Source organism: Pithys albifrons, chromosome 8 (assembly GCF_047495875.1).
Source record: "Pithys albifrons albifrons isolate INPA30051 chromosome 8, PitAlb_v1, whole genome shotgun sequence".
NCBI classification, from domain to species: domain Eukaryota; kingdom Metazoa; phylum Chordata; class Aves; order Passeriformes; family Thamnophilidae; genus Pithys; species Pithys albifrons.
Genome location: NC_092465.1, coordinates 23,674,849 through 23,699,276, shown reverse-complemented (window position 1 = coordinate 23,699,276; position 24,428 = coordinate 23,674,849). Strand labels below are relative to the sequence as shown.

General features: G+C 42.5%; 1 long non-coding RNA gene across 1 annotated transcript; it reads left to right on the top strand.

Moving 5' to 3' along the window:
* The first annotated feature begins 1,347 nt into the window (after positions 1–1,347).
* On the top strand, positions 1,348–22,845 carry LOC139675200 (uncharacterized). The gene is made up of 3 exons (XR_011698451.1): positions 1,348–1,410; positions 19,804–19,869; positions 22,812–22,845. It is a non-coding gene; the product is annotated as an uncharacterized lncRNA (long non-coding RNA).
* The last annotated feature ends 1,583 nt before the right edge of the window (positions 22,846–24,428 follow it).

Genomic DNA, 24,428 nt, shown 5'->3' with positions numbered 1-24,428 from the left:
GGGTGCCCTGAGGAAGGGGATGGCTCCCAGTGCAGTGGAGAGCAGCTCTTTTCCAACCCCTGGGGTTAGGAAAGTGTGACCTGAACCATACAGACACTGAGGCCAAGTTCTGCATGCACAAATGACTTTTAGTGATCATCATGTCCTCTCTGCCATTTCCCTCTCTAGCCCAAGGACAGGGGTGAAGCAACTGTGGATGGAGCAATAGATCCCTCGGGCCAAGATCTGCATGGCACGCAGGCACCTGAGCCTCACCATTTCAGCAAGAGGTTCCCAAGTATCTTTGGGAATCTACGCCTTAGGATATGGCATGCTGAGACACCACCTGAAAGCGCACACCTGTACCTGGGGTACACAGGGCCATTGCAAGGTTGCTTATCCCTTGTAAGGCGAGGAGATGGCCAGGCTATGGCTCCTAGGGCCAGACAGCAGCATCCCAATGTCTGCTGAGCAGACCTTCACCTCCTGCTTTGGGCCTTGTAAATGGGATGCTGAGGTTACTGAGCTGTTGACAACACATCTTAAATAGCTTAGTTTATTGTCCATTTTAAAACGTCTCTTTTTCAATCCTTGGATTGTGGGTTTGAAAACAGGTGCTGTCATGAAACACAGATTGGGATTTGTTTATTCACAGCCTGTTCTGCTGTTACACACAATGCTAGAGCTAATCTCACCAAAGCCATGACCATTAGGTGTGGCAGCAAAGCACTGAGGCAAAACACATGGGGATGAGGAGGGGAGCCATGCTTTCCATTACACAGCCTCAGCTCATGACACACAAGGAGAGCACTTCATTACATGCTCAGGAAGCACACAAGGGTCTCATCACATAGCTTTGGTGGACATCTGAATCTGACATGGGACTGTACATGACACACAACACTGCCCAGACACAGGCTGGTGGGACAGACAGAGGGATGAGAGGAGAGCAAGCCTTGCAAGACAGATGGACAAAGTCTAGAGTACAGTACAGCCACTCTGGGAGAACACTGGGTTTTCCCTTGACCTTGGCAATGCTTGTACAGCTTGCCATGTCAGGATAGCCTCCCATACATGTCTGGTCTCAGCAACCTTTTAGTTGCTTTCAAAGGCTTATCTCCTTAGTTAAGATAGCTTTCATCATGCAGCAATGACACCTGCCTCAGTTTTTATAAGGCTGTTACAGCAGAAGCTGACAGATGTATTGAGAAACCCCATAGTTTTAACAAAGTTTTGCAAGTCTCATACCCCAGGGCTGATTTTACATTTTCTGTGCTCATTTACAGTAAATAAATTTGTTAGCCTTTTTCTCACCCTCTTCTGTGCCGTTGAAGCTGCACCCCTGTCTTTGGTCACCGATAGGAGCTACTTGTGTTCCCCCCTCCAGGAAGAAACACTCAGCTGGACACAGGCAATGATATGCTGGTTTAGGTGAGCAAAATGGGTGCAGAGTCTATAATTCAGCTCTGAATCATAATGTGTTAAGGATTTATCAAGGAAATCTAATCGACACAAATGAGCATTCAGGAGTTAAAACCATGTGGTGGGGGTTGTCTGGTGATTTTGCAGAGCTGCTGGCGGGAGCTGGGGTGAGGGAAATCCCCCTGGTGATTTGTAGTTTTGGAGAAGGAGGACCAGAGCTGCTGAACTGCCAGGAATTTTATTTCTGGCCACAGCTGTTTATTTCATCTAGCACTGTTCCCTCTCACACAGCAAACCCACACCTTCTGAAGAGGCTATAACATGCACTGCTTATTTTTACCACATTACAGACACATCTGACTTGGTTCTCCCCCTGTATTTTTAATGCTTGCCAGTTCTAACACCTCCGTCATGAAACTTTCAGATCATCCTCTGCCTAGCTTTTGGTTTTCAGTTTGATTTTTCCCTAGCAATGGGACATGCCCCAAAGTATTTTTGACAAGAGCAACTCTCATCTTAACAAACAAGAAGTCCTTGGCTCTGTATGATATATGCCCCAGTTAAAGTAAACAATAACATTCATATTTTCCTGTAGGCTGCACTGGAGCACTGGTCAACCATTCAGGAAGTAGACTATATTTCTTTATTGCAATTTATGGCCTGGAGATGGACAGGAGCTAATGCAAATGTCTTGAGCTTTTGTGAAGGATGTTGCTGGGCACATAATGGCTTTGTAGTTACCTATGCTGAGCAGATAAACAGTTCACTGATCTGTTAAGCACTTCTGAGATCATGCAGTGTGTAAAAAAATACTATGTACTTGTAAATGTCAAGAGAATTTACTGGTATTTATAGAAAATAAACTGTTTTACTATTTCCAGTTCTGTGAAGCAAATATGCTGTATACTTTAGGGTTCAGCTCCAGCAGCTCAATAGTTTCTGTGTGGATCAGATTTTTGAGGTCATAAATTGATTGAGATGACCCCAGCAATTCAGCCCCATGCCTGGGTCATTTAAAGCCCAAGGAAAGGCAAGTGACATTTAACGGGGGGAAAGCAAGCAAAGCAAAGAGAATATGGAGGTTTGTAATATGACAATAAAAACAAGGCATATGCATTTCATCAGCTGGATTTTGTAAAGAGTTTGATCTTGCAAGCTCTCTTTTGCAAAATAAGCCTGGGTGTATGAATTTATATGTTAGCCCAGAACACCAAACAACTCACTAACAGGACTTGCCAAACACAAAATCAAGTCAAGCAAGAAAAGAAAGGATCAGGTCTGACAATAAACACGCACTCTAGAAATTGCAACACTCTAATTTAATGCACCACATGGAAGATTTTGCATTTTAATTTATCAGTTTCTTTTTAATTGATCAGATTAATTATTTCCACCTTGCCATTTGGCAGGTAGGTCACTGTTCTTTTTCACAGCATTAATGAACTCATTACATTTTTCCCCTTGTAATTAAAAGTGCTAGTTACAGAGATCACGTTTATAAATTGGCTTGGTGCACAATAAAACTTACTCTCTATTAAAGAAAATATAACATCATTCCCTTGTCAAAAGGGATTTCTTTTCTTTGTATTTCTCCACCAGCAAAAACATGACTTAAAAAAATTCCCTCAAACATGCACTTTTCAGTCAGTAATAAAAATGGGTAAAATAAGGTTACCAGCAAATTTCTGAACACCCACAAGTCTCCCTTGGACACACCATGCTCAACTAAAATTGTGAAAGCAATTGAAGGTTCACATTATCAATGTTTTATATCTAAATCAAGGACTCCCACAATCAGGTCAAAAAGCAAGACTTTACCAATATTCCACTGCTGGCCCATTAGCCCCATCTGCCTCCCTTAAGAGGGACCGGAGGCACATCAAGGCTCGTTCACTGCAACAAATACAAGTCAAATTCACTGGGCTGGGCTGGGCTGGGGGTTGCTGTGTTTTCAAAAGCTCATTCTAATTTGCCCTCTCACATTGCTATGCTTTTCCTGTCTGTAAATGCCATCACCCAGAGAACTTTCCTAAGGGCACTCAGGTCAGGTAGAGACTGGATCTTGCTGGTTGTGCTGACTAAAGATACACAGGCTAAGATATTGAAATGGGAGGAAGAAGCAAAGGGCTTTGTACAGGAATAGGATGGGACAGATACTAAAAACAATTGCCTGAAAACATTATTTTATGTCTCTAATGGAATGCACTACAGTCAAGCTAAAGGCTCTTTTTTGTTTTGATGTTAGGCCTTTCCGAGTAGCAAATTCAGGTGTCTAAAAAACACATAGAAATTGCATTTCAGAGTCAAGTCCACAGGTATACATCGTATCAACACCTTCTACCACCATTTTGACATCTTCTCATGTATGTGCTGGCACTGAACATATCTGAATTTGTCCAGTCAGAGATTGGACAAAAAACCAAGTGTCTTTTTCAAAGATGCATGTGATCTAGCTGCAAGGTAAAAAAAAAAAATGATATGTTAAGTATGCTTCAGGAATACACCTACCTGTGAATTCCTGTGCATGTGAGAAAACATATGCATGTTTTCTTACCTAATCCCTTGCCTTTCTCTGTTGGTCAGAGTAGGTATCACAGGGCTTGTACAGGGCATGCAGAGTGAAAGAGAATTGTAAGTGTGGCAGATAAAAGAGAAGGAAACCAAAGGGATACAAGAAGATCAGGGAGTGCTGTGGGGATTTAGAAATGTACTAGTGCTGGCCTGGAAAAATCAGTATCCCAGTCACCAGAATTACAGCTGCCCAAGGACAAATGTGGTTGACAGCCCTTGGCCCTTTCTGCTCTGGTGTGTGCATCTGAAACCCAGCGGTTACAAAACATTGGCTTTCTGCAGGTTGCATTTTTTCCAAAAAAAACAAATAACCAAATATTTAAACCTGTAAAACAGCCTTAGGACTCTTTCCATCTGGGAGACTGAGATGAATTCAACAAGATTGTGAATAAAAATACGGCAACTGGTATTTCTAATTCCATTTCTCAGTGGAAAGCTTCTAGTAACAGCTAATAACTAAGTCATACTAATCAACTCAGTGACAAAACCTCTAAAGTACATAATATAACATAGTTTCTGATTTTTTTTCTTTTAATCGAACCTACACATTGCAATCTCCTACTCCACAGTCGTAAAACTTTATAGTCTTCTCTTTCGTCTACTGAGATTTCAGGTGTTTAACCACTCAATTCCACCCAAATAATGTCTGAAATAACAATAATGCTATCGATGTGCTGCAGTAAATGAACATTTCGGCATGGTTGGCAGTGACAGCTTTGACATACACAGGCAGGCAGAGTAGTCCCTTTTTCTGCCCTCAGTCAGTGTAAGTTCACTGTGATGTTCATGTCTGTCAGTGGAATTACTTCTGATTTACTCCAATGACACTGAGGAAAGAGTTTGGCCCAGTTTGTATATATCTGTGGAGGGAAGCCTAGAGGACAGTGTCTGTTCTTGTTTAAAGCGCAGCACAGATTACAGTGTTGGTGAAGAAAAGCACGCAAGCCGGGATTGCAGCGCCACTGCTGTGGCACACCATCCTCAGACTGTTCTGAAAGTGCCTGGAAGTTTGGTACCTTGCCCACTGCCTGTGGGACTGAGGCATGCCAAAGTATTTACATTAAATGACTTTTCAGTTCAACTTTGACCCAGAGGCACCTCTGGAGGGACAGGGGTGGTAGAGGAGGAGGACAGCACATGGGAATCTGAAAAAGTTGAAGCTGTTCCATGCTCCCTTAGCACACTGCTGCTCATGAACTGCCTCTGAAGCCTGGAAAGTTTGGTAATAAAAATGCAGCAGTTCAATTAAATAAACTCTCCAGGCACAGGAATGTGACAAAGGTAGGGAGGTTAGGACACCTAAACTCATTACCAGCCCTGACTGGCCATAGCTTTGCTGCAACGATAAAAGAGTCATTACAAATAACTAATTTATTTTCCATGTCTTATCTTGCAAGAATAGTCAAGAGATCCTTCTAGCAAACACAGTCCCATAGGCCCTGGGGAAAATGTCACTTCCTGAAGTTCTCCTCTTCTATACTCTGAATTCCCTTTGGGTAGTAATAGAAAACAGTCACAGCATGCAGTACCATTATGCATTATTGCAGCACCTGCTAGCACATACCCAGTCAAAGGCTTAAAAGTACTTTCAATCAAATAACTTGAGGGGTTTGGAACCTGATTATAAAAATTTGTCTAAGGCTGAAACTTTGTGCTCTGGCACTAGAGAACGGCAAAAAAGTAAATTAAGAACTAAAAATAGAGCTAGACATTTTCAAACTAACAATATAGAGAGAAGAAAAACACAGCCAAGCTGGAACTGCACAATTCGGATTCAGTTCTGCAAAGCTCAGACATCTGTTTCCTTCGTTCAGTCCTTGATAGGAAAAACTTGAATTCTAGAAAAAAGCTGCCTTAAAACCTGAGAAATATATACCTTGAAATATTTTAGATTTTACCACCACCCTACCAAGTTCACAAGTTCCCTGAATTTCCTGGAGTTATACCACTTAAATTTAAGACTAGCTCATCCTTTTCTCTTGGCATTTTAAGGAGGAGAAATGAGTGTCCTCCTTCCACCATTTTATTTTCTCATGTTCTCCTAGTACCAGTTCTTATGATTCACTAAACACAACAAACATGCAAAATGAGGGGTTGAAAAGAGCAGCATAAAACTCTTCTACATGGATGCACATGCTCCAAAGTGGTTTTTCCCATTTTGTTAGTCCCTGCTGAGTTCTTTGACACCAGTGAAGCTCAAAGCCTGTTGTGCACCACCACACAGCAACCCCACCTGAATTCTTACATACTTTCATGTATGTTGTCTTGGACAACTACAAAATCTACCCACAGCTTTTCCCTCCAAAACATTTTCTCCTGACACTAGTTATTCATTCCTCAAGTGTCGCCACTCCCATTTCGTTCCCGAGTTGAGGTCAGGTAGAGTCACCAAACCTGGTGACAAAGGAGAACTACCTTTTCCAGAGAAATAAGTCAGGTTTTCCTGTTTATCCCAGATACCAATGCGTGTTCATGCTGCTAGTTATGTGACTGGAAACAGCCTCTGCTGCAATGAGCTCACCCAATGGATGCACATGAAGGAAGAAGGGACAGTGCATGAGGCACATGCTAAGAAAATCCCTCTCTTGATCCCAGTATCCTTTGTACCATGGGTGGTCAGGACCACAGGAAGGCAGCTGCCAATGGGTATCCAGGGTCTGTACAGGCTAAGTAAGGTCCATATGTAGCACATATGTATCGTATAAACAATCTCTGCAAAAAAATTTCAAGAAGTTACTGATGCAAATTTCCAGGTGACCAGTTATTTTGATTAATATTTGATTTAAGATTTGATTATTCCACTTAATCCCAATCCAGAGAAAATAAAGGGGTGTAAGAGTGGTGCAAAAGGAGGTTTAAAATACACACTTCGCTCTTCCCTGGAGTGTAATCACTTACGGTCTAGTAGTAAGAAAATTAATATGTATCAATGGAAAATAAAAACAAAAGGCCAGTGCACATCACTGATTTCTGTTGTTTCCAGATCTTCTGATCTTAGTTAGTCTGCCTGCCAAACTATAGAGAGCTCTCATGATTTTATTAGTCAGCACCATCCTGACAACTGATTTGCTGTGCCCCCAGAAAAGCACATTATGGTCTGGGTGTGGTGCAGGTACTTAGTGGCAGGATCCCTGCAGACAGGCTTGAAGTTGCTCCTGCCAGCTCAGAGTTTTTCATAAAATTTCCTGCCCCAAGACCTTCCAGTGCTTCTCAAAGCACCTGTCAAAACACACCTCTTACAGAGGAATAAGGATTTTAGCTAAACAGGTTTTGTTCTGCTGCCAAGTACATCGGGTGATCCCACAGGTTTTCATCCAGCTTGTACTATCATACAAGTACAGGCAGAACCTGAAACTAAACCCAGTGCTGTCTGAAGAGTCAGGCAAGAAACACTGAGCTACTTCAAGTCCCACACCAGGTGCTGAAGCTCGTGACCCGTTTGTGCCTTCCACTAAGGCTGTCAGAAAACCCTCTCCTTTCTTGTTTTGTTTTTCTTTTTCCCCCCAGGGCAGTTTTTCATCAGATTCATTAATCCAAGCCATGGGCCAGGCTGAAGCAGAGGGAAGAGGTGACCAGGAGAAGGTCAGGGAGGACCCAGCCATTGTGGCTGAGGCCACACTGTAACTCAGCATCCCAGAGAGGAGCTCATTGCATCAACAAGCCCCACAGAAGAGAAACTTCGTGCTTAAGTGCAGTAGATATTAAAAGTACTTTAAAGCAAGGAAATTAAAATCTTTAGACTCAGCATGGAAGCTGTTTAAGAAACTTGAATGTAGTCATGGAAAGCATGGAAAAAGAGGTGTGCATTGCAGGGAGGAGGCAGGAAAGTAATAAAACGGTTAAATGGCAAGATATTGTTCAAGCCAAACAGGTGCCTTTAAAAAAAAAAAAAGAATAAAGGTGAAGACTCAGCCCAACTGAAGTCAATAGAAAGGGAATATGAGCAAGAACAAATAAAAATTAAGGGTAGGAAAGTTAGGAAGGCTGAGAATGATTATGAACAACCAATAATGAAAGACATAAAAATAAATAACTAGAAATTCTTTGATCAAATCAGCTCGTTTACTGGGGAATGGAAGCAGCATTTCATAGTAAAGGGGCAGCAGGTGAGCTGCAAAATTTCTTTGCATCAGGGAGAATTTCAGACACCTACTGCAGCTGCAGCCTTACCCACTGTTAAGCTGAGAGGCTGTCAAAAGAGTGGCTAATGAAACAGTCTGAAACACTAAAACACATGAGTGCAGGCAGAGGCAGTGACTTAGGAAGTTCTGCAAAAAGTGAAGTTTTTTCCCCTGTGGTTGTTAGTGCTGCTATAGTAAGTATGAGTAGGGTTACTGATGTGAACTGGAAAGGTTTGAGTGGTGATAACAGAGTGAGATGACTTGTCTTAGCAGTCTCTCAACCAACAGCACTTTTATCCAGAAAAGAATAATTACCATCCAAGATTGCTTTGGTAGTCCAGAATCACACAAGTCTCCTTTTAAGAGTTAAAGCACAGGGTCCTTCAAGGGGCAATCCACTGGCTACTAAGGATCAAGTAAAAGTGTTCAGAATGGCCTTGTAAGTAACACCATTCACATTACTTCTCATCTACTTTAGATAACAAATAAATAGCTGATCTCAACATCCAGTCTTGGAAAAAAAACTGGTTACAAGACATCTTATGGCTTGGCTTTTCTTAATTCTCTGCATACATCTGGCGACATTACTTTATTAGTAAATTCATGTGAATGTGATCTCGGCCATTGCATTGATTATATTGTGTAATGCACCTTCTATATCCCCTAGATGGTCTAAATAAAACTATCACCTATCAAGAGTATTGAAAAAGCAATATAAATTCATAGATGACTGACATCCTTGCAGACACAGGCAGACAGGCACGCTTTATATATATTGTCACTCTAACTTCAAATAAGGTGAAATGAAGAAAAAGTGAAACAGACACGGAACATTTGACCTGCATATCTGGAGAAAATAAGCATTTCTGTATAGCAACTCTAGGTCCTTATACTTGCAGCATTTGGACTGAGTTGAGGTGGCCACAAGGTGTGATTCAATTTGGGTTTAAATTCCATTTTGCTACATTTTAAGTGCTACAGGTCTTTGTAAAAATCAAAGGATGATGTAGGTAGGCTGACATGTGGGTAAAATATTCCCTTGGGATCTGTAAATGTGGAGACTCGATAAAAAAAAACAAACACTAAAAGAAGGCCATCCAAAAGAAGTGAGACGATAGGAAGAGAGAGGAAAAAACTGTCCAATAAAATGTAGACAGCTTAAAACTTCTATTTAGTATCACTGAAACTGAAGGTCAAAAAATCTTGTTGATGGAGAGCACAGTCAGACCCACACACATTCAGCTATGAAAAGTTGCTGAAAAGGGTTCATTGTGGGCCAACAGCTTCCTTCCCAGCTATATGATACAGTGATAAAAGCAAGAAAGACCAAGCCAAAGGTGATTTTTAAAATATTTTTTCAATAACTTCATCTAGTTAGGTACTTCAAGCTTTTGAGGGTGAGCCAGACAGAGGAGGGGGCACGAGGAGGCTCCCATGAATTGCAAATACCACAGCCAACTTTGAGATCATAGCTGAAATCAGAGGGGACAGGAGATGGCTCTGTAGGACCTTCCCATTTGAATCATTTGTCTGAGAAGAAGAGCCATCCCTCTGGGCTTGGAACTAACCCAAACATTAAAGGATTTTACCTTATGTTGAAGATTGATGAGGCTATTATCTTTACCAGTAGGATTTTTTTTTTTAGTGGTTGAGGCATCCCCATTCTTAAAGGTACCAGACTTTTCTGTTATCTTAAACTGCCACTTCAAAATTCAAAAGCTCATTTTAAACAGAAGGCATTGAAAACAGCAGCCCACCCAGGTTTTGAAGCACCAGTGTTAATATGAAGTTAGTTTTCCTGTTTTCTGTCTATGATATCCATTCATCAGCTTACACAGAATAAGTCAAATATTTGTCATCACTTAAAAGTTGCTTGTATAGTGAAATAAGGGGAGGGCAGAATTTAGTCACATTTTCTGTCAAAGCGTAGCCCTATACTGAAACTGTAGATCCTGTATAGCCCTTAATATATATAGCACACCCTACATAACCCTATACCAAGTTTTCAATGGAGTTATTGTGCAAGAGGATGAAGTATCTGTCCAGTAACAGGAAAAGATGCTTCAGAGAAATAATCCACCATGAAACTATCATGTCTTAGCACAAAAGCAGCTTCAGATGCATTGCACATGCTTTATGTGTAGACCACACCAGACAGGGTGTAAATCTGGCACTCCAGTTCTATATATCTTCAAATTGATTGCTCTGGGAAATCAAACTACAGAATCAGGTATGGGACCAAAGGTCACAAAAATCCTCACCTTTACTGTCACCCCATGTAGACAGTACAGCTCAGCAGCAAATCCCACACAATCCACACTCTGAAATAATTCATGAATGATTTGACAAAAATAGGTTTAGGTTTTGCTAATAGTCCTTTCTGAAATTATTTTAGCTCTTTTATTTCATACAAGATTTCACAATCAAATAAAAAAAAAACCCAAACTAGAGGTAGATTACACCTTGTGCAGCCTTTGAGCTCAGAATAAATCACCTCCAGGAGGTTTTTTTATTAGCTCCAGAGAAGGACATATCTACCAAAACTGGCTTGAAAACTCAACTGCTGCAACTGTGTTTATATTTCAAGAGTTGCATTAAAGAAATGTTGGCAACATAACACTTCATTCCTGACTGACTGACTGCCCACCTTCAGAGCTGGTAACTGGAGTCAACCACAGTTTAAAACCTGATGCCAGGATGCAGCAAGCTGAAGGAAGCTGCTCGATAGTCAGTTTCTGCTCACTGGTTGTTTAATCTAAGACAGGGCACTTGTACATTACATAGATGCAAACTGGAAAATTCCAGAGGCAGTACATGAAATTACAACATGGTGCTACTTCTGAAACACCTCAGCATCAAAGATTGAATTCAGCCGGCAATGCCTTTTGAAGGAGCAGTTATAAATAGCACAAGGAAAATATTTGTGGAAGACTAGTCCTTCTGATTTGCAAGGTAGTTGGCCAAAATTATCACCATGGAAGGGAGGGCCAAAACGGGTGATGGAGAATTCATTACTTAATGATGGATCGCTCCAAATCATAGTGCTCTGGTCATTGCAATTCTCACTTCAAGACATACAAAACTGACATTTCTGGTACATCCAACTCCACGCTGCTGTTCCCAAGCTTAACATTCTCAGCAGATATTGCTGGTGCTCAAGATAGATGTATTACTGAGCCGAAAACTATCTACCCTACATTGTGACTTCATGAAAAATGTTAACTATGAATCCTGCTGATTTGTTGAGCAATGCTGTGTTTTCATCAGCTAATCAAATTGGGCAAAGCCTTCTGCATTAGAATAAGCCAAATCATTAGAATTGTATTTCAAATGCACGATGTGTTTATAACTCTCGTGAGACATGCTGTCCACTCCATTAAAAGTAACAGCCTTGTAGTTATGCATGCTAAAATATCAGTAATCAAGGCTCATGCTTCATGGGGTAAGATGATCACTAGAAGTGCCAGGAAGAAATTATTCCCTAAGAGATGGCACAGCAAGATGTGTTTGTTGCCTTTGAATCATCACATGTTGTCAGTAACAGCATACTCATGTGTTAGATCATTGATCCAACAATTTGTTATAGCAAATTCTATCACCTGATGTTCAGCAAATCAGTCACTTCCAGACCAGCAAAATATAAATCTGCTTTCACTATGAAGTAACTACCACTAAATTTTGAGATGCTGAGGAATGCAAGCCTGGCTTCTATGCAGGTTTTGAAATACTTCTAGAACAGGCTAAATCAAATTTCCAGATCTAAGAACCTCCTCAAGTTTTTGGGCATCAAGATTTGGCTCTGAAATTTGCTACTTTGAGCCGATCTCCCTTGGTACACCCTTAAGTTTTCTGTAACCCTTTAAAGTTGCACAAGTTAAGCAGAAAACACGCAAGGGCAACTATGCTGGAGCAATCTCTATGGCTGAACTAATTTCACTCTGACCCCTACTTCTATGATTTCTAGGGAAATCAAATGCAGCAGAACTGTCATTCCCATACCAGACTAACACCATGTAACAGCTGGAATTAGGCAGGGGTGGATTGCTGTCCCAGTGGTGTATTTCTTGACACTTCACATTAACCTCGTTTGCCACTGATGGGCTTTTGATAACTACATGAGTCAAAAGAGAATCTGTAGCTGGTGTGATCCTTTCCAATAGATGAAAGATATCAATAACAAAGATGCATGATTTTGGTTGCTGTAATACAGATGTTATGAATTCTACTGTAAGTCTGGTATTTTAAATTAATCAATGCATATTTATAGAAGAGAATAAGAGCATTTGCTCTTTCATAGATTTACCCCAGCAGTCTAGAAATTATCCTTACAAAACTGTCAGATTTCTTAAAATTAAAATAGATTGCTAATTCCTGGAAGTGCCTTCAGAAGCTGTTTTATTATCACCCTGGCACTTCTTGCTCTCACTGGCTGTTGTTCAAAACCATCTTGGCACCAGAGTTCTGGCCTGGCTGCAGCTTCACATCACCTGACATCAGTAGCCTGGAAACAGTCCTTTGAGATAAATTACTACTGCACCAAATAGTGGCATAAAACTGGACAATAAAATGTTTTCCTTTCAAGAAATAACTCTGATGCTGTGAAGCTTTGCTGTCCTCTCCTGCCAGCTCCCCAGAAGCTGTCTGTGCACAGTCTGCTCACAGCAGTCACCCCTGCAGAGCCTGAAAAGCTTCCAGAGAAAGGTGCTCAAGCATCCCTTCAGCAGCATGGCCCCATGTGGCTATTCCTCTCCCACAGACTCACATGAAGTGGAAAGAACCTGTGGCTGCGTTTTCACAAAAAGGCTTCCAACCCAGCACTTCCCTTCCAGTTCACTGCCAGAATGGTGCACCAGCACTTGGCTCATGTCACTCCCTGCCCCTTGCACCAAGAAAAGTCCTCTTAGCATTTCTAGTTTCCTGCCCTATTTTGGGTTGTGGACAAGAAAGTGCCTGCTAATGTGCACTATGCTGTCCTGTCTGCAGTTTCACATTCTTTGGCACAACTAAGAAGAGAAAAATCACAGGCTTGATATCATAACAAAGTGAGCAGACATAACTCAGGCTACAACCCATGCAGACAAAGAGCCCAGATGTATGCATGAGGGTTTGCCTCTGCTGAAACACCGCTATTCCCTTTGCAGTGTTTCTCTGGGCTCGCTGGAATCACAGCTCGGCTCAGCCCTGCCAGCACTGAGGCTCAAGCAGGGAGTGCAGCACTACACACCCACCCACGGTGGTGTATAGTCCCTATGGCGGCTGCTGGCTACCAGGGCCAGTGTCTGGCAAAGATTGTGCTGCAGAGAACTGCAAAGCCTTTTTGTCAGCCCACCCACACCGGCCAGAGCTGGCAATTACCTTGTTTATACAAGATACCTTTTGATTAACAGTTAGAGAAATAAAAGATGTAGCACATGTTGCTCTCTGTCTAAAATCATAAGTCTGTCAGGCTTATGGCACATGTGGCCAGGAAGGGGGGACAAAGATTTATTCCTCCTGTTATACCCTGTACCCCCTGTGCTTAGGTCTGAACTCTCTCTATCATTTCACCTATTACATTCTTGATCAATTCAGCAAAGAAATCTAAGCACGGTCCCTGCAGCAAACCCCACTGGGGTGTCATGAAGAAGGTGGGATGCTCTCATGGTGACAGACCGAGCAGTAAACCTTCAATAGAGCCTGGCCCGGCACAGCTGAGACACATGCAGGCAGAGGCCAATGAGGATCCCAGGCAAGGCGTTGGTTTCACTTGCTCTTGGGGGAACTGAAGAAGTGGTTTCCTTGCTCAAAGAGGTTTATGAAATTCCTGCTTTATATATGGGACTCTGAACACTTGGTGCACACGAGCATTGAAAGCCAGTGTTGCCATCTCTTCTTCCTGGGGGATCTGTCACACCACTTGTACACACAGCCAAAAAAAAAACAATCACGACCTACACCTGGTGTTCATACACACTGACCTGGCAGCTCTGTCTGCCTGGAGAATACAGACAGCAGCCCTCACCTCACTGTGCCCTCAGGGAGAGCTCTCTGTGATACCATCACTACTGAACCCAGGCCCCCAGAGGCAGCCCCAGCATTGCTCACTCATTCCAACAGTCTTGGCCACCTTCTCAAGTCCCCTTCGCAGCAGTCATGAGTTAGTAGTCCTGAGAATACACTCATATTCACATTTTCTAATTGTATCTGATTACTTGTAAGGTGCAAACAGCAGTGCTGGATGTATGACAGGACAACAAACCAAGACTTGTCCTAGGTCCTGGTGGAGAGGATGCAGTCCCAGGTCCCAGCCCACCTATGTACACCTAGTGAGGTGGTTTTGTGCACTCCCTACTTTCAAGGGAAGGGAGAAGCAGCAATCCCAGGAAGGCATGGCCAGTTACCCCACAAACCCTAGCAAAAGTATCCGCTCTAGGAAGAAATAGGGACAGCTGCATGGGAGACTGTCAGATCTAGGGAGAGATGACTACAAGTCTTCTTTTCCCAGATGAGACTGCTACAAAAAAGGGGGAGGGTTCAGTGTGGTGCATAGCACAGGATCCAGGAGAGAAAGCTCAGTGCTTCATCATTATTCACACTTTATTTTCATGCACCTCTTTGCTGCAAGATGGACTGTTAATTACAATTTCTGTGGCGTTCTCAGAATACAAGGATTTACAAAAGATACCTCTCCCTGAAAAGAAACTTGTGTGTCCAAAAACTTTTCTGTTTTTCCCTTCCCTCAAATAAATCAAGAGGATCTAATAAAAGATCTTAACGTCTCTCTGCAAATTTGATCTCATTTATAAAAAAGACATTGGGCCAGATTCTCAGCTGGCATAAATTTTCGGTCACTGAATCAAAGCTCAGTGGAATTGCACTGATCTGGCCTATTGTCTGCAATGCAAAATAATAGAGGAATTGGGCTTTAAACCAGTATCTGTAGCCAAACCATAATTTCAGGTACTTTCTTGCTGGTTCCTTGTGCTGGGGGGCCATAGATCACAGAAGGTTATGATACACATCAGAAGAAAGTGCAAACCTTTGGACAGCCCAAGCATATTAATTTTTGAGCAAATCCTTATAATGAATAGAAGAAGCCCAAGAAGGAACAAGGAAAGAGTAAAATCTGCCGGCAGTGACGATTTCAAACACGTAACTAACTTAGCACCAGAGCAATTCTGGTCACTCCCTGGTGAAACACAACATTTATCAGCAAACCACTGGCAATGCTGCTTCAAGACTCCACTGGCCTCATTTCTGCATGGAAGAAGTTCCGCTAAACTTCTCAGTCTGGCAGAACAGAAACAAAAGCCAGTGAAAGCAATGGCACAGAAGTAAAACCAAACAACAAATGAACACATTTACAAGCTGTAGCCTAGAAACAATGAAAAAAAGCCCCAAAATAAACGCTAAGGTGCTCCAGAATGCATGATTGCTCTGCCAGGGCCCATTAACACCTCATAACTGTAACCCAGGGCCCACAGAGTTATGCTTTTACACAAAACAACACAAAAACCTATTTAAACTCCACAAATCACCAAAATCGCTTAACTAATAAGATTAGCTAATAGAACTCGGACTCAATTACTTTAAAAAAAAGGGATGTAACATGATGCAAGGGAAGAATCCCAAAACTTTGGAAAGGTCAGTCTAGAAACACTGATAAATAGTCCTTGATTCAGAGCCAATTATTGTCATAGCTGCATGATTCTATAAGAAGAGAAATATCACACAACAGGAAATCTCTTGGGAACTGTGTGCCTTGTTGGCAGTGGGACCACAGTATGGGACAGACCAGGAGAACAGAACCAGAAGCAACTATGGTGAAACCGAAGGACTCATCAACAGGTGACATCCTCTGACACTAGAGAAGGTGGCAACCCATCAGGCTACTTTTCCTTTCCAACTGAAGCTGTTCCTCAGGTGTTTTCTATCATCATCCTTTCTGATGTGGTAGCCTTACCTGTTGTGGTTGCACCTCATTCTCATCTCAGCCAGTGGTGAGTAAGAGATGGTCCTGAGCTGCAGTGTTTGTATGGAGACTTTGTATGGCTTGGAGTTTGGGATCTTTGGAGCAGATTCTTTGGCTCAGTCTATGAGAGAGATAAAGATACCTGTCAAAAGAGTAGCCAGTGAATTTGTGTTTATAGAAAACTGCCCTCTGTGGGTTGAATTCACAACAGAGTTTGTCGAGGACAGTTCATTACTCACGACTGGGCTAGGGGCCCACCAAACATTTGAGGAGGTGCTGGCCTCAACATTTGAGGAGGTAAGGACATTAAAAAAAAAGAACAGTAATAAAAGTTATGCCTCTATAAACCCCAAAGGTTAAACGAACTGGGGCTCTTCCTCCTGCTCTGACTTACGTTCCTCCTGATCACAACAGAGACTGTAAAAGAACAGAGAGAAGAACCTTGCTAACCACAGCTGGTACTTTTCTAGAGTGCACTGACAGAAGTAGTGACCAGGTTGCTCAGTTTTTCCTGTGAGATGTTATAATTGCTCTATAGCATGCAAGCAATGGGAAAATAAATACAAGGACTTTGAAAGGCATTTACTAAAAAAAAAATCCTCAAACCCAAAAAACCTAAAAAGTCCCAAAAAAACCAACCAAACCCCAAAAGAAAACAGAACAGCTTGTTAACTGCCTTTAAAACTTTTGTGTTAAACTTAAGCATCTTAAACTCATTTCAGAAAACTGAAAAAACATCAGACTGCTGCAAGGTGGAAATAGCAAATGTTTTTTAAGACCAGGGAATTCCAATAACTCTGAAGTAAATACATCATCCATTTGTTTTTCAACATCTTTCCTCGTATCATTCAAACCTGCACCGCCTGGCTTTAAGTGAGACTTAACTTTCTGTGGAGTCATGAGGTGATCTTTGATCTCGAGTTAAATATAGATTTACTGTATTTTCAGATTGCTTTTGGCCAGCACTGGAGAAGTCAGAGGAGGCAGACTCGCTTGTCCAGTGTGTCATTCCAGCATGGCTGGTAGGACACAGCTGCAGCTTTATCTGTCAGAGAGCTCAAGTGCTAGGAAATCGAGTTGCTCACTTTGCCAGTGAACACATGGACAGCTTTCCCTATAACTCTGATTGATAAAAAAGTTGGAATTTTTCTAAAAGCAGCTCAGGAAGCAAACAGACTGAACTGCACAGTCACATAGCACTAATAGGAAAGGGCATGGCTGGGAAAGGGGCCAGAAACAGCCACCTTAGTCCAGTGTGACCAATGAGAAAATAGGTATATGCGTGAGAAGAAGAGGGAGAACCAAGAGGCTCATATGCCACCCTGAACACCTGGTTATGGACTTCCAGGAGTCCACCAGTAAAGACTCTGGTCTGGACACTGCTCACTGCATTGGTTTGAAATACGCTGAGGTATTTTATTGTGATTCTGGGGTTTTTTTTGTTTTCTTTTTTGGGGGGGGGTAGGGGTGGGGGGGATGGTTAAGGGAAGAAAAGAGGTTAAAAAAATAAATATCAATAAGACAGAAGCATTGCCAGTCTTATCACGATAGATTTGTATCACCTAATAGAGCTCACACCTTTTATTCTTGCTGAGTTCTGTTCAGCACTTTTCTCTGAAAGCAATCATTTTGCATAGCTGTTAATCTCGATCACAGTCATGGCTGCTTAGATATTTTGAAATCTGATATAAAAAAGAATAAAATCCAGCTACAGATCTCCCATGGGCAGAAATATGTTAACAATTTTTATGTACTGTTTTACAAGCTAGTTTGCAGGTCTGAATTAAAATAAAAAACAAGTTGGAAAAAATTATTCTTCTCAGAAATACATTGACTTACAGAAAACTCATCCCAGACACAAATCACGTACAGGGTTCTTTCCCAGCCAGAACTTAGATTCAGAGAAGCTCTGAAGAGCTGAGACGTGCTTGCTCCTGGTTACACTGCTAAGAGAAGCGTAGCTGATTCAAAGTTCAAGTTCAGTTTCAGGTCAGTATGTGATGCATTTCTAAATGGTGTTAAGATCACCACTGAAGTATCATGAATTGCCTCTGGAGGCAATTGATTAGCTCATTCATGGTGCCCAGACCACATTCTCTCCCATTTTTATGTGTGCATTTTTAACATTTGCACATTGTGTATTCACTTCCATGGGAGATCAAGTCCATGGAAAAAAGGGAATATTTTTAAACAGTCTCAATGCACCATCAGTTTGTCATCCAGGAAAAAAAGGCAGAAGGCCAGTGCTATATGACTGCAGGACTCGGCAAATCCTCAGCAAGGATGTGGAAGAGTGCCAAAGCAATTGAGAAGTGTTGCCTTACGGAAATTCATTAGTCATTTGGTGTGGTCTATGGGAGAAAGACCACTAGTGCTAATACAGTGCAAGGAAAGATACATGCTTGTGTCGTAGTCAGTGCTTGTGTGTTGAGTTGGTCATTTTTAAATATATCTGTATTTCTGGTGAACTATTCCATCCTCAAAACAAAAATTCCCCTCCGTGGTACCATCTACCAGATGCTCCATTTTTTGCTCACACCTGTGTGTTTTCACACACACCTGAGCTCTGCCTTGCTCAGCCACCCTGAGCCCTCACCAGCTTCTTCACTGAGCTCACTGGGGGCTGTGTGGGCAACTACTCCATGAACAAAACCTGGGTGGTTTTATTATGAAGCTACTCATGTGGTACATTCTGATTCCAAATTTCCCTAGTGTTAGAGCTACCAATCTGGTTTTTTAGCAGGAGATGCAAATCACAGAAGTGCATTTCTGTGCCAAAAGTACTTCCCATCTAAGAAACACATACACAACCCAGTTTCTGGCATGAAGCATGGGCCTTGTGACTTTGTGCAGAGAAGAACAACAGAGATGGCAAAGGGACTAGAGCACAAGTCCCATGAGTAGCAGTTGAGGGAGCTGGGGTTGTTTAGCCTGAAGAAAAGGAGGATCAGGGGTGAGTTTACCACTCTCTACAACTACCTGAAAGAAGGTTGTGGCCAGGTGGGGGTTGGTCTCTTCTGCCAGGCAACCAGCATCAGGACAAGAGGGTACAGTCTTAAGCTGCACCAGGAGAAGTTTAGGTTTGACATCCTCATAGAAGGGGTGATGAGATATTAGAATGGGCTGCCCAAGGAGGCGGTGGAGTCACCATCCCTGGAGGTGTTTAAGGAAAGGCTGGATGTGGCATTGAGTGCCATGGTCTGGTTGACATGATGGTGTTTGGTCATAGGCTGGACTTGATCTCAGAGGTCTTTCCAACCTAATTAATTTTGTGATTTTATAATACTGTGATAGAGGATCTGCTGATGTCTCCAATTTTCCTAGACATTTATACTTCCTGGGCAAACACTTAAAACACTTGAACACTTAAATGTACCTGTACTCACCATAGTACTTGGCTCCACTGAGCTGGGTTCACATGCTTACTTTGCAAGTGCCCTGCCTTTTTGGTGACCTTGTTTTAACAGCCACTGGTATCTCAGATGTACCTTTAAAAAAGTAACTGCACAGACCAAAATACCCTAATTTCAAGTTTAGTTACATTCCCAGACTCCATTTTCTGATCAAAAATCTTACCCAGTGTACATTTTTACAATTTTTTTCATCTGTCTCTAGAGTCTTGCCAAATGCATACCAAAATTTCTTGGTCTGAGAAGAGAATCAAGTATATGTTGCACTTAGAGTCAATACTCTTAAATCAGATTTGGTGAGGTTAAATTTTACATAATTGCATTTCCTCCTTTGTTTTCTTTCATACAGTATGATTCACTGGCATCTGTCTTTGATTTTAATCTGTTTAAAACTTCATTGGCATGGTCATATAAGGTACGTAAATATTTTTTTCATGAGCCTATAAAACATCATTAGTTTATTTTTTTATTATGTCAGGTTGGATAAGTATCTCACAGTGCCTGTACATCTTCATGAGGATTTTATTATTTATTTTGATTTAGACTAAACTAAAATGAAGACCTGTCCCAAAGCCCTGGGCTTTTTGACAGTCTTTAAAATATACAGTAATAAAATTGAATTAACAGATTCCCTCAGTGATTTCCAGATGGCAATACACTGGTAACAGCAGAGAAACCACATGTTTTAGTTACCTCTGTTGTGCCCCAGCATTGCAGCAGACACATCCCAAAGTGCAGAGGAAAATACAGCAAGTAAGGATCAGATCAGACTGTTAAAATAATAACCTTGCCCATTCCCAAAGGTCAGGCTGGACTTTGCAATTTTTGAGGAAAAAAAACCAGCTCAAGATTAGATAGTTTAGCATTTTATCCACACAGAGAATTCATACAGATTATCTTCATTAATGCACCCACTGTAATTGATTCCCAGTTTAGTTATACAGTGTCTCTATGTAAACCACCTTGATGTGAAGGAGGAACTCCACAAAGTACACAGTTTACCCCAGATCTGAGGAGAGAACGGTCTACACTGGGAGCATCAGAAAGCACAGGCACAGATCTGCCACAGGTTCATTTTCCAGCTGATGAATCTCAAGTGCTCCACTGTGAACAGTTCTGACTCAGAATGCTTTATTATAAATTTCATCTTTTGTCCATTTGAAATAACCTAAACCATTTCTTTCCAGTTTTATACACTGATCAAAACAGACAAATTGTTTTCTGTGAATTCATTAAATGCCAGAAGAAGCAACACGAGAGGAAGATGTCTTACATGAAAACATTGGCATAGCTTTGCTTTCATACACCCAGTTAATGTCCCTATCATCCGAAGCAGAAAGTCACCACCAGAAGCACAGAAACTGTTTCTGCTGATGTAACCTGAGTAAGAAAGTCAGAAGAATGCAGTAAAGTATCCACACTGAGCAAACCTGACCTGAGATCTTAAAATGCATCGCCCCCACAGCCTTTGTTAGCCAACGCTTTACAGAAATAGGGCAATTTCAGTTGCAAATAAGTAAAAAAATGTTTTTGTCTTTGAAAGCAACTATTGCACCTATCTAAGAGGTGACCAACCTTGCCAGCCATCTGTGGCACTACAGATGCAAAGCAGCCCTTTGGACTGATTCGGACTGGTAAGCTGTGGGCTTGATCTATTATAATTAGTGTGTCTTGAAACACAATGGCAATTGTAGGGGCTTGGTAGCTGCAAGACTGAGACCACAGTTCTACAAATAAGTAGGGTCCAGACAGAGAATGAGCAAATAAGCAAGCAGGAGATTTCTCCTTTTGCATCCATGGCAAACACAACATCCATTTTGGGTACGAGATGCACCTTGCTCACACACCTGCTCCTCCCTGTCCTCCAGCCTTCCTTGCAGAGCACACAGGAAATGCTCTTTTACAGGAACTACGGTTTCTTCAATGCAAAGAAGAATCCAGTAAAGCAATCAGGGTTCTCCCTCCTTATCCCAGCAGATTGTAACGCCAGAGGGAAGACCCTCTGTTTTACCTTCAGTGAAGTTAAACAATATACATCAAAAATATCAACAGGTAAAGAAATTCAATGCAATCCAAACATTTCAATCCTGTTACCATTGCAGTTGAAGTACAGAGAAATGGTGCTCTGGACACGATTATTTTTTAACTCAGAAGGCTTAATAAACTAATAGTTATACAGCCCCAATGCCAGCAGACAACATCCTTGCCCGTGCATTTGCCCCTGTTCCCTCTCGCCCCTGTGCCACACTGAAGGGAACTGGGGCCCCATCAATCTACAAGACAGAGGTGGAGATTCCACAGCTGAGGCAGCTGTCTTCTCATGAGGCCTGGGAGCTATGGGACACTCCATGGCAGGGAAGAGGCCCCAGGGTTCCTCTCCTATGGTAAAATAAGGAGACCTCTGAGCTGCCCTACATTGTGCTGATGCCAGATGGTGGTGACCTAAAGAGCTGTAACGAGCTCTCTGTGGTTTCCCTTTTCCACTGTATTTTCTCTCCTTTATCCATGGCATCCCAAAAATGAAAGTCAAACACGAGCCACCATCGCAGTTGGAAAAATACTGGTATGCAACTTCAGTAAATAACTCAGTTGTACCAATAAAATTGAAAACAGAGAAATGACATTAAAAGAAAGCACATTATTTTAAATTGCAATTTTTATATGCTCACTTTTATTGCCTCACTCTTTAAAATAAACCTAGGAAGGTTTAATAAAAGTTTTATTTAACATCTTGGTTTCAGTTCTGTACTCTTAATTTATTCTATGGCCAGCCTTCCGACAGGAAAGAACTAGAGCAGCTGTGGAGTTTTACAGGCAGGTTATACCCAAGTCACTGTAATACAGTGGTTAGAAGCAAATTCAATTATAGCTTCCACTATAGCGGAATGTTTTTGTCTTTTGCTTTTTCACATGTATTGTTTTGAAAAAGCAGCAAAGATTGAAATACAGCCGTTCTTCACATCCGAAACGGTTAAACAAGTGTACTGGCATTTCTCAGCCACATTTCAAGGCCAACAGCAATAGCAGACAAAAGAAGGGTGTTTTAAAGGCCATACCCAGAGTGTGTAACATACAAGTGACCCACAGCAGCACCAGAGAAGCCTCCTACTTTCAGAAGCCTCAACATACCAAGCAAAATTTGAATTAAGCTTCTTTTAACTGAAAATTGCCAACTGATTCCAAGCACAAAGGCAAATAACAATTACTCACCTTGCTCCGCAGCTGAGCAGTTGCTGACCTTAAGATCACTCAACACACAAAACATAGACCCATTAGCTAAGTCAGGTTGGATACATGTGTGCTGACTGCTTATAAACAGAAGCAACTCGTATAACTACATGGTTTTTGCCTCCTTAGGCCACTGAAGACTCACAGGTCTCATGTTTAAACCCAGCCCATCTGAAATGGAAGCAAAAGCCAAGAGATACCCATGAACATGTGGATGCACTTTGAGGGACACTGGACTCCACTCAGACATGCTCAGAGCTCCCCATTTTCCCAAGGAGGACCTGCTTTTCCCAGTCCTGGAGCAAGGACTCCCCTCAGCCCCTCTCCAAGGGCCTTTCACTGGGGGGGACACCTCATGCAGCTTCATTTTGGCCCAGGGAAGGAAGCCCTTGCTGCTCTGCTGCCATCTCCAAGCCTCTTTGACCACAGAGCCTTCTCGGGGCACCTCATCCAGGCAAGGGCAGCCCCACTATATGCTTCTCCCTCCTCGACCTACACTAGCCATCTGCTCCAAGCCCCCACGTTACTATCAGCAAGCAGCCAGGGAGGCAAAAAAGTCACCAGTGTCCTCCTAAGCGACTGCTCTTCCCCCAGGGTGTTCTGCCAGCCTCTGCCTGCTGGGGTCAGCAGCACTGCTCTGCTGCTCTGGGGAGAGCACCTGCTCCAGGGGCTGCAGCCCCCCTCAACCCACACTCCAGGCAAACACAGCCCTTTTCCCACGCCCCCTCTGACCTGCCACTGCTGGCGAAGAAGGGGCTCAGGTGAGGGCTAACCCCCACCTCCCACCAGGTGCACCAATCTCCCCCTCACCTGGCACAAGAACACAGCTGAGAACTATTATTGTCCTTGGGGATAGGGGAGAAATAGGTCAGGCACTGGGGAAGGGTCCAAATGCTCTTGCAAACAGGGAGCCCTCAGGCAGTGATTTCTGGCCTCTTCCTCCGTTGTTTAATTATCCCCTCCCCAGAGGGTAAGACCTGTCCCTCAGTGGCTGCCAGGACATGGGGGGGGGGAGGGTGTGTGTGCCCACACGAGTTGTGGCTGAGGCAGGTGACATTCGTTCAGGCAGGGCTGAAAATCATGTGAAGGACAAAGCTGCCTCTCTCAGGATCAGAATACACACAGCCAGAGCAAGAAAAGTATATCTGGAATAAAATGGCAGGAGTTTCCAGATACAGAGACTGAATGTGTGTTTAACCTTCAGAGAATGAAAACAGCCCCTGTGAGGCAGCTCAGCACTCCGAGTGCCAATCACTCACACAGCCCAGCCTGGCAGGAGATCAGCAAACCTCTGTTGCTCCCCAGGCAGCTTCATGAGAAGTCGGCACATGCAAACATCTTGTTTCTGAAGAGCTTATGTGCAAGCAATGAGTAAATCCCCTTCTTCAGACTCACAACAGAACGTAACATCACGGAGACTTGAGATGCTAAATATCAGTGTGGAACACACGGCTCTACACGCAGAGGGGAACAGATGCAAGCACAACTGCTCCTGGACACTGGTCCCTGTGTTTATAAACCTGCTCAGCATCATGTTCAGGGAATCTACATTTAACTCCAGTGGCGAGTACTCTGCTCTGGCTGCTGATGGTCTTGCACATTACTGTATTGTCTCTGCACTTGTGTAACGCATCACTAATGTGTCATTCCCCACAAGGTCCCCTGCCTAACCACTCATAGCTGGTTTAACTTTGCTGTGTCCTGACTGGTCTGCAGCTCTAGCATGTCAGCACATGTTTTTAAAAC